At 36.6% G+C, this 12,021-nt stretch overlaps 1 pseudogene; it reads right to left on the reverse strand.

The window, feature by feature from the left end:
• Nucleotides 1-220: 220 nt before the first annotated feature.
• On the reverse strand, nt 221-11,740 carry LOC109074573 (annotated as a pseudogene).
• Between the last annotated feature and the right edge of the window lie 281 nt (nt 11,741-12,021).

The raw sequence follows: 12,021 nt of genomic DNA on the forward strand, positions 1-12,021 counted from the left end.
CTTCAAAATCTACAAACCACAAAGAAAGTAACTTTATTCTGTAAACCAGTGGGGGTCCTTGTTAATATTCTATGTTCTTACTTAATGATTTAAGTATTATAAAAGGCAATTCTACTTGTTAATGTTGTAAATATAAATTGTTATTGAGAAACCCAGGTTGCCAGTCTGTACATGCTGCAAACTCCTGCTATAAAATGAGATTATCACAAGGAGGCATGCAATAATTTCAGATTTTTTAATATCTTGTTTTAAAGGGTTAATGCACACTAATCTGATTTTGTTAATGCTTAGAGGCTGTTGCATGTTAACAGTTATTTTGAAAGTATAACAGTAGTTACAATAGAATATAATATATTCTATTAATGTAATAATGGCATATTACACGTCATCTGCAAATGGAAATACTAAACATGATCATTTTTCCAATAAAAACACCATCTAATAAGATATTTGCCATCAACGTTAGTTGACACACATATCTTTTTGTCCTATTTACAGTTGTCCTTTACTCATTCACACACACACAATACATCTGATAACCAAATGTGCTTTTGTTTTACGTATGTGACTGCAAACAAATTTCCCTTTTTAAAAAAACAAATCAAAAACAGACCAACAATTCCCATACACACTGTGCAAGACACAATATTTCCCTTCTTATTAACAGTAACAATAAGAATGTTGACAGTGCAGTGATCGTACCAACAACTACAGATGCAGACAATCATACAAACGAGATAAACCAGAAATTCAACAAAAAGACTTGAGATATGAGCTGAAACAGCAAGTCTTCAAGGAAGCTTTTGGGAGGAAGATCAGAATTACAGCAATACATGTAAAAAAAAATTGAAAGAAAAACAAGTAAAAAAATTCTTCACTTCTGTCCATTTTAATCCACTTGCTCCTTCATACAAATAAAAAGGTATCAAGTAAGAAAAGTTATTCTATATCCACAGCTCTATGTGGAGCTCGTCAATTGCAAAAGTTTTTTCTAACCTCCAAAGTTTCATCCCTCGCTCCATGGGATTCCTCATGAGTTCAGGTGTTCCACCTGTATGGCAGAAGCCTCCACAGTGATGCAGAGGTCTTTGTGAGGGGAGATGTCAGATACACTGACAGTTTTATACTGCACATCTGCAGAAGGTACTGGTTTGTATTGGTTCAAGTCGAATATGCACGGCACACCGACCGGCTGGAAGGCATTGCTTCTCTCAACTTGGCTTTGCACGTCTCCATTCGAGCCGTTTCCTCCTGCGTGACCGGGGCTGTGACTCTGTTGGTTTGATCTGGGTGGAGACGGAAGCATATCGGGAGCGTGTTTTCGCATGTGCTTCATCAGATATGTTTCCTACAGACAGAGAGAGAGAGAGAGACATGTTAGGATCAATTTGAAAAAGAATTGTGAATGCTGCTCATTAATAGTGTGAGATGTTTGTACCGAGGTATATGTGCGGTTGCATAGACCACAGGAGTACAGCTTGTCGTGCTTGACTGTGTGAGTGGACAGATGAACCTCCAGGCTGGCTGCGTCTACATAACCACGGTTACAGTGGTGACACTTATACGGTTTGTCCTTGTTGTGCTGACGCCGATGAGACTGTAAAAGATCATAAAACAACCCGTATGACTTGGGTGCTTGTTTAAAGTGTTTTGAAGGTGTGCAATAGTTCAGTGTGAGGAACAGGCAAAAATGTATGTCACTATTCACTATGAAAATGTTGCTTGACTGCTGGAGCAGGGTTCTTTCAAATTCAAAAGTTGAAAAATTGGCTCTCTTTTAAATTCATGATTGTGAATACAAATTATGGGTGGACAATATGGCAAAAATATATTTTATTTTTCAGGAAAATCACGAATCATGATTTTATCATGATTCTTTGTCATGTTGGTTTTACTATTTTGCAAGTTTTCTGAGCAGTGCAGTCAAACTAATTTCCCTATTTTAAAAACAAAGCCTTACAAGGTGACAAAATATAAAAGAAAAAAAAATGGCAGACATTTAGGCCAAAGTGGGCAAAGATAAAAATCTTTGTTATTATTTTATCTTTGTTATTATAAAATAAGAACAAAGATACACATTACAAATTCACATAATAAAACAAACAGTGCTTTAATTTTCAGGTACAGTAGGTGTATTTAGCAGTAGCATTCAAGAAACTGAATAAACAAATATAAAAATATATTTTTTTTGTGTTGTTTTTTTAACATTAAAGGGATAGTTCACAAAAAAAAAAAAGAAAATTCTGTTATTATTTACTCACCATCAGGTTGTTTTAAACCTGAATTAGTTTCTTTCTTCTGTTGAACATACAAGTTATTTTGAAGAATGTGGGTAACCAAACAATTTCTCAGAAAAGGTGCATGTCCGAACAGCATGCAAATGAAATGTTTAACCGGCAAGGCTTTAAAGCACATGCAAATAATGTATTTTTGTGATTGCGAAGTGTAGTGTCCCATGAGTGTAACTCTAGCACTGATTTAACATTTGATGTGAATGTATGTCGCGTTGTACAGTAAATCTAGACAGAGGCACCAGAACTGCAACTGATAGAATGTGCGCTGTAGCGCGATATTACGATATTTCTTCAAAAACAGATCGTGGAGACATTTTAATCATCCACGATAAAAAAAATCATGATATCACACATGCACACCCCTAATATAAACTGAATTGGCCAAATCCTGCAGGATGTAAAACTGGAATCTGAGTCGGAATGACAAAGACATCTATATATACTGTTGTTTAAAAGTTTGGGGTCAGCAAGATGTTTGAATGTTTTTGAAAGACGTCTCTTATGCTGTTCCCTTTCAAACTTTCAATTTTTTCAAGCTATCATTCAAAGTTTAAAAAAACTGTCCAAAGAATTTGGCTTTTCTAGGTGAAAAATATAGTTATATGTATTTCTTTACATTTCAATTCATTCAGCTTAATTCTACTTTCTTGTACACAAATTGAAATTGCAATTTTGCGCCTTAAAATTAAAATCTAATTCAAGAACTGAATTGGAATATAAAAGGCATTCTAAATTTAATTCTGAACTGCGCACATCCTTTACTCAGTCATCTTTTATATAGCATACAGGTTTTGAAAGACATGAAAGGTTCATTATTTCTTAAAAAGAACAGTCAATTAATATCCTAAATAAAAGTAACACTTAAAAAAACTGACTTAAAGAAACTACATCACCTGTAGGTTAGAGAGCTGAGTGAAAGACTTCTCACAACCAGGATGTGCACATTTGTATGGCCTGTCTCCTGTGTGGATCCTGAACAAGCACAAAATGTAAAAGTCGAGAGGTAACAACATAATAGAAACTAAACTTTGTCTGTAAGAATAATAATGCAGGTGCAACAAACACAAATGAAAAGAAAAGAAAACACATTCTGTGTGGTACCTCTGGTGTTGCTGTAAGTGACTGAGCTGTCTGAAGGTCTTCTGGCAGTAGTTACAGGTGTAAGGTTTAACTCCTGTGTGTATTCGTACATGCTGAGCAAGGTAGCTTGTGTTGGCAAATGATTTCGTGCAATGAGGACACTTATGAGGTTTGCTTTCTGTGTGGTTTCTGCAAAGAAGGAAAGACCAACATGGAGCTCATTCAATAATTTACACACGCTACACAAATATTTGACTTGACAATATTCTTCATTTCTACACTCACACTGCTGACCTTTCTTAGGTGGTCCCTATCAGTACCGTCAACAATTATTAAAAGTGTGCAATGTATTTCAAAGACATTTGGAAGTGGTGTGGTAGGAGTTTGAATGAGGTCACAAAAAGGGCAGATCCATTTCTCAAAAAAAACATTTGCACTAAATCCTCACAGGAACTCTGTGGGCAGCAGAGCCCAATCCCACATCCAAGTGTAATCAAGAGTGGACGAAACCTTTACGTGACCTCTATTTCAGAGCGGGGCAGGACCTCATAAAACTTCTACACAGTTATGGGACGATAATGTAGAGTCGAAAAGAACTCGGCTTTCACTGACAGCTGCAATTTCAGTTCAATCCTTCAGTGTGTGTCTGTGTGTGTGTGTGTGTGTGTGTAAAACTCCACGGTGAGGTGTAAAAGTTTTTTTTTTAAAAGTAGTCTGCAGTAATCAAAAGTGTGCCAGAGGAGAAATAAATTAAACAGAGAAAGCACAGAAAGGGAAATATAGAAAAAAAGATATTTCTTTCATTCTTTGAAACCTAAGAACTTTTCCTGACAAGATTTAGTTTCTTCGAACAATTTTTCCTCCAGTACATCAGTAAGACATATTTAATGTGTAATCTGCCCACAACACATGGTGACATCAGCTTTACCATTATAAAGAATGTGGTATATAATTACACAGTCCATTACACATTAAGTTACATATAAACAAACTATCATCAGAGTATGTTGCTATAGCAACAAGCAGTAGAGGATGAGACCCTGTTTATCAACCTTTCCAACGTGACCACAGAATGTCTCAGAGGGCGGACACCCAGAACACGTGTTTGCGTTCAAAAACTGCTAGATGGAACACAACGGAAAGCAAAATGCAGAGGTCACAAAAAGCACTTTAACCACGCAGGCTTTCTGTCAGCTACTCATAAAGTAAGTGGGCTGAAAATACTGTCAGCTACCGCTTTGGAAATGGGAAAAAAAAATTGTAAAATCTCCCTGACACTAGCATTAGGCCTATATGAAAATGTTGCAAAGAAAGATTTTCAAGTTAGATTTGTCAAGCACTTCTCACATTACATTTTCAAAATCAATGTGTTAAATTACTATTATTATTATTAATGTGTTAAACACATGAAGTAATATTTTAAGTTAACATGTTAACTTTAACGTCCCTAAAAATTAATTTTGTTAAAGGGGAGATCGGATGACACACCAGTTTGTTTTGCGCGGTCTCAGTCTGGTTTGCTGATTTGCAGTTGGTTTCTACGTAGATAGCCAGCTATTTAAATAAGCCCACCTTCAAGCCATATATGGAGTTCCAGGCAGAAATTTACGTGTCTCCTGTCAACATGCCCCACGGAATATTAGTTTTTTTTTTGATTGTAACGTTTGTATGCATACACAAAAAATGGAGAAACGAGTCGCTGTGAACAGAGCTGTTTTTGACAAGATAAAAAGGGTATTGTTCTACACGACCATTGAGGAATTTTAACCAAAGTATGTTACAGACATTCATGAAGACCACTGCATCTAATGTCCCCTTTAAATATTTATCTTTTCTCTCCCACTTTTGTGCAAACTGACTTGTTGCCCAAAATACCTTATAATGGTCGTATTACCAATAATTTTAATGTTTATTCATATAATTTTCTACAAACCAGGGTCCAGGAACCTCTAAGGGTCTGCAAATGACTGTGTGAAAAATAATTTTACACGATAATTAATTTAATAATGTAACACATTGCTTTGGAATTATGGATGCACTGATAGGATTTTTTTGTGGCTGATACCGATTTTAACAAACACTTATTGGCCGATTCAGATATTTGTCACTTCCTCTAGGGGTGCACGATAAATATCGGGCGATAATTAATGCGCATCTAGTCAGTAAAGCCGGCTCTCTAATCAGCGGTAAATTCCATCAAGTGCGTGATTTCACATAAAGCAGCTGTTACTACACAGAGCCGTTGTTAACTGACAAGCTGCGCAAATCCACACTGATAATGAAGGTGGATTTGCGTAGCTTGTTGGCCGATATTTATCGTGCACCCCTAACTTCCTCTCTTATTTGAAATTTTGGCATCAAAATAGATAGTATTTTGATCCTGTTTTAAATCATCAAAGTTCAAAAACACATGCATTAAACTATAATAGAAGTTTTATTGCTGCATCATCAAATAATTTCTAATGAACATGGATTGGATCCATTTAACACAGCAGGCCTACATAAATACAACAGAACAAAGATACATATTAAATAAACAGTGCTTTTTAGGTAGATTTAACAGTTTTCAGGTACAGAAATAAAGTAAACAAATGTAAAAACACTTCACTGTATAAATTAAATAAATATTAATCCTTTATTGTAACATACTTTATTATGATTAATCTTCTCATTTGTTTTTGTATGCATTTTAATAGTTTTTGTTATAAAAGTTTAAATATGTATGAGAACTCCTTTACTAAGCCAGGACTCTTATTTTGACGGGTTTTCTAGTCTACGGAGCTATATGGGTAATGAAAGCACGCAGTTCTTCGGATTTAAAGTGTCAGTTTATTAAGCACCCCCCGAAAAGGCATGAGTTCTGAATACATTTGTTTTCTGTTAGTTGTAATAAGTATTTTGTGTAATTCGCTTTATGTTGTTGATAATGCAACTGAGACAGAGAGTTTAATGTGCACTTCTCGTGCTGTGTTTTGTTTTTGGAGTGAAAAAGGATGCAATAAACTTAATAAAACATCAGTAAAGTTTTGGTCATCATTCAGATGAGGTCCGCTACAATTAGGAAAGTTACAAAAGTTTTGTCTTTTGTTATTTGATTAGCATTAAAGTGCAGACAGCAGCGCTAGGATTAAGCAACAGACGCTATACAGCTCAGTGCCTTCACGCAGTTAATTAATTAATCATATATCTGCCTTTTTCCTTATATAGCCGATACTGATGGTTGTAAATTGAGGAAAAATTGGCCGATAAATATCGGCGGCCAATACATAAGTGCATCCCTATTTGGAATGATATTTACTGTGAAATAAATGCTGCACGATACAGTTTGAATTATGATATGATTGTTTTGCAGTGTGTATCGTATCGCGAGGAAGTTTGCACTCAGGTACATCATACACACTCTCCATCACCTGCCTGCTTTGCGACAGACACCCACACACAAACACACACACTCTTGAGGTGCGGTGCTGAGTACCGTGTGTGCTGCTGTAAGTGACTGAGCTGTCTGAAAGCCTTCTGGCAGTAGGAGCAGGTGTAGGGCTTGGCACCGCTGTGGATGCGGATGTGCTGGGCCAGGTAGCTGGTGTTAGCGAAGGATTTGGAGCAGTGCGGACACTGGTGAGCTTTCACCTCCGTGTGTGACTTGGAGTGCAGCTGCATGTTTGACTTATTGCAGAATGTCAAACCACACATCCGGCACCTACAGACAGAAAAAACACACACACATACACACACCCCAAGAGGAGGACAGAGGGATGAGAGAAGAGGAAAACATGAGAGAAGACAAAGTGAGAACGGGAAAAAGAGAAAAGGAAAGTTAAAAGCCTGGTCCATAAATAGTGAAAGGAGAAACATGAGACCTGACAAACAGGCAAGAATGAGACACAACACAAGCAGGAGGGTGAGAGACGAGGAGGTCAGTGGAGAACAATCCAGAAGGAAATCGTAGACTCTGGCTCTAGGAAAGAAAGACGAGAGGGACAGGCCAGAAACGCAAGTGCAGATGGGCAATGAATGAGTAACAAAGAGGGCGACAGGAGTGTGTGTGTCTTTGTGTAGATGTGTGTAGCTGAGGCTGCACATGCTACTGAAAAAGATAACACGCTTTCTACTGAAGCACAGCAAACAATCACGCAGATACGCTCTTGCAAAGCCTTGAAGCCAGGAGTGTGTGTGTGTGTGTGTGTGTGTGTGTGTGTGTGTGTGTGTGTCGGCCGGGAGGGCCATGCATTGCTGCAGTATGAAAATGAAGTGGCTTAGGAATCCCTGCCTCTGTCTTTGCCTGTTCTAATAGATCATAAGAAACACACACTGAGTGCATGCTGAGCCAACATCCTTAAGAAAAGCCCTACCTGTATGTTTTTCCACCCTCTTTCCCAGCATGCCCTTCTTCTGGGGACAGACTGTAAGGATTGACAGAATGATGCTGAGGAGAAAAGGAAAATCATTTAAAAGAACTGTTACTTAAATCTTAAAATTACTTTGCATATACATTACCATTTGTTAAGACTTTTATTCAGCAAGGACATATTAAGTTGATCAAACGTGACAGAAAGACATTTGTAATGTTACAAAATATTTCTATTTCAAATACATGTTGTTCTTCTGAAATTTCTATTCATCAAAGAAATGTTTCAGCTTCCACAAAAATTTTACAATTTTCAAAACTGATAATAATAAGAAATGTTTCTTGAGCTCAAAATCAGCATATTATAATCATTTCTGTAGAATCGTGTGACACTGAAGATTGAAAATTTAGCTTTGCTGATTTATTCATGGGGTAAAAGTTAATTAATTCACTAGAATAAATTCTATTTTAAAATATATTACATTTTAACACAGTAACTTTAAATTGTAATAGTATTTCACAATTTTCTAATGTTTTTGTTCAACTAAATGCAGCCACAGGAAGAATAAATGGCACATTAAAAAATTATCTTATTCCTAATTTTTTAACATTAGTGTAACTGTGCTAATCGCTTTTTCAGACAATGTCAATAAGGATTTCTCGATATGCATGGTTATCATACCTGTCCTGAAAGACCCAAAATCAAGTGATCTGTCCTAGTAGGTGAGCCAACCAATGGGAGTGTGTCTTTCTTCTTTCTGCCTCGTTTCGACGGTAACGGGATGATAACCGGTGAGCAGGGCACAGAGTCATTTTTCTTGTCTGGTGGAGTCATGCAAGAGTAAAATACTTTAATTATGTGAGCCAAGACTGATGAGACAATAAAGTGTATCTGTTCCTGTCTCAAGCATACGGCACAGTCAAAATTTGCATGTAATAATGCCAAGCAACGCAGACAGAGATGTTTGGGAGCTCAGTTTGAACAGGGACCCATGGAGGTCACTTGAAAAGCCAGGTGCAAGTTTTATTTTTAATTCTAGGATTGTTACATGTCAGACTACACAATACAACAATAATGATGATAAACTCATCAAGCAGCTCTCCGACAGATCAAGGTCACTTTAGAAGATAGGAAAAAAAAAAAACTGACAGAAATGGACAAGCAAAATATACTGCGAATGTCAAAGCGGGTTGTGCCTCGGCAAAAGATGGAAGTCATATGCTGCTCCTTCTTGTGAACACATCGGGCATAATTTTGATTGTACAATCAAAATGTAAAGAAGGAAATGCTAAATAGAATTTAAATAGCAATATTGTGGCATAAATCATACAGTGTGCATGTCAATGTTTATGTGAAATAAGGTGCATTACCAGTCTGGACTGTTATCATGGTGGTAGATGGATGTCCAGGAATAAAGGACTGAGCAGATGACACTGGAGACACCAGAGTGACCAAACCCGCTAGAAAGAGTGAGGCAGTGATGCAAGACTTATGAAAGTGAAAGAAAGTGCAAATAAACTAACCCGTGAAAACTCTGTAATCATTAGCAATTTAGAATAAACACACGTATGGTACCTGCCGTCATGATGCCAGCAGGCGGTACCGGCAGCACTGTGATACTGTGTGAGGACTGAGATGGTTGTGCATGCTCCTGTTTTAGTGTCCTTGCTGTCATCGTATCCATGGCACCCCCAGCAACTGCCACCACTGCTGTGGTGGGATAGTGTGCAGGGCCATGCGAGTAGGTGGGGGCTCTGTCCTGACCAAGCTGCTCCTTTACCATTGAGAAATACAGCATTCTCAATCTAAAAGCCAAAAACATTAAATTGGGTTAAAACAAAATAAAAAATAAAAAAATAATAATAATAAAATAATTTTTAAAAAAGGTTGCAGTTGGTATGATTTTTTAAAATGTTTTTTGTTTTATATTACATTTTATGTTAACTGTTTTCTATTTTAAAGAGGTCATGAACTGAAAAATCAAAAATCCCTTGATGTTTTGACATATAAGAGGTCACTGTACTATAAAAACATCCTGTGAGTTTCAGAACTCAAAACTTTCTTGTAAGTCTAAAAACAGCTTATAATGAAGGCAATCTTCACTGTACTATAAAAACATCCTGTGAGTTTCAGAACTCAAAACTTTCTTGTAAGTCTAAAACAACTGCTTCTACATCACTACCTATTTAACCCTGCCCACCGATATAGTGTAAATAACAGATGAAGGCAACTAACTAAGGTCTACACAGAAATCAAATGATGAAGATGGCTCTGAAGACAACAAGACGCTGTGCAGTTCCAAGTTGTGGAAAAACACTGTCTTTGCATTGCTTTCCTTCTGATCCCAACATTAGGAAAGAGTGATCAGTGCCAGTGGAAGATTTTTTTTTTTTTTTTTTTAATATCCAGACCGCGTCAGTAAGAACTTGGTCCTTTGTTCACTTAATTTTACCATGGATTAATTTACAAACAAGGCACAATTCACATTTTCAGAAAGACTGAAACTAAAAGATGATGCTGTGCTGACTATAGGGGGGTCAAAACAGAGCAGAAAATAGTGCATTACTTCTAAATTATGATTTTTTTTATCTAAAAATCTTGATAACATTATAAGTGGACTTAAGAGAACAGTATAAAATAATAATAATAAAAAAGCAGTTCATGACCCTTTTAATATATTTTAAAATGTGCTTTATTCCTGTGATGGCAAAGCTGAATTTTCAGCATTCATTACTCTAGTTTTCGGTGTCAAATGATACTTAAGAAATCTTTCTAATTTGCTGATATGGTGCTCAAGAAATTTTTTTTATTATTATCAATACTGCAAATGGTTGTGCTGCTTCAAATCCTTATGAAAATGATCTTACATTGTGAGATATTTGTTTTTTAGAATTCTTTGATAAATAGAAATTTCAAAAGAACAGTATTAACTTGAAACTGAACAGCATTTATTTATTTATTTTGGTAACAATAGAAACGTTTTCACTGTCAGTTTTGATCAATTCATACAGTGTTTTTTTTTCGTTTGTTTGTTTTGTTTTTTTAAACCCTCCAAACTTTTAAATGGTAGTTTATATAATGTAAAATACAATATAAAGCATGCAAATACATTAAGTTTGTACTATATTAATGCCATCACAGGCCAGCCATAAAATTCAAACAGTTGAATCGGTGTGCTTACCTGTCCCTGTACAGGGGACCAGAAATATGAAGAATTGAAATGGGAATCCTCCATCACCCCTGACACAAGAAAGAAAACATTCTGATAATCAAAAATTGTGCACGCTATAATCTGTGACCTTTTAAAATGAGTAAGAGTTATACATTATATGTTTAAATAAAAAAAAATGGACCTGATGAGAATATAATTTGACAAAAGATTCAGAAAGAAAATAATAATAATAATAAATGGACATTTTGCTAATAAACACTTTCAATAACACTTATAAATGGAACTGAACAACATGACTTATACAGGAAATTTTATCCAGGAAGAGCTGGTGTCTATCGTATGTCTATTTATGGTCAACACCGCAACAAATCATGCATTTCGCATTAACTAGTTGATATAAACCCTCCATACATGACTGTAATACACTTCATATCACAGAACCAACATCACTCGCGAGTCTCTGTGTTTAGGTTATTTTGTTACAGATGTGGGTTCATAGTAGCTCTAGCTTCTGAGTGCAATTTATCATTTTGTTGCAGAGAAGAGAATGTGCTTTGCTTTATCCTCGATGCACTGTAAATTCGTGTTTTTTGATTACATTCTAAAATATTCAAATATGTATTTGCAAATAACCCATCACATGTAAATATCTAGATATTATTGACAGGCTGCGGTGCATCTACTGAACGATGACGAAGGCGGACCTGCAGCCCACAGCATGACGTGACCCACGCATTCACACTGCTGCCCGCTTAAATAAAAAAGGAAAGGCGAAAAAAAGCTAGAAAAAAAGAACAAGTGGGAAAAAAACCGTCGACGCTGGGACCGAGGCGGTTTTACGCAGACTTCCGGCACATGAGTGTCGGCGATCGGGCGACAGCAGCGCCAGAGGCTCACATCAACAGCCAAAAACAAGCTTCAAAGTGAAAAATAAAGACGGTTTACCAGCTTTTGTTCGCCCGGCGGGGATATTCTCCGACCTGGGTAGTTTGCGAAGTCTTTCCAAAGCCACCCGAGTGAAGAATTTCAATGAGTTTTTTTTTCCTCCCTTGTGTTTTTTCTATTTTTTTTTTCTTTTCTCACGGAGTTGACTCCTTCCGAGCGGCGCGAATTCTGCCGTGCGTCC

This window comes from Cyprinus carpio, chromosome A16 (assembly GCF_018340385.1).
Source record: "Cyprinus carpio isolate SPL01 chromosome A16, ASM1834038v1, whole genome shotgun sequence".
Classification (NCBI taxonomy): Eukaryota; Metazoa; Chordata; class Actinopteri; order Cypriniformes; family Cyprinidae; genus Cyprinus; species Cyprinus carpio.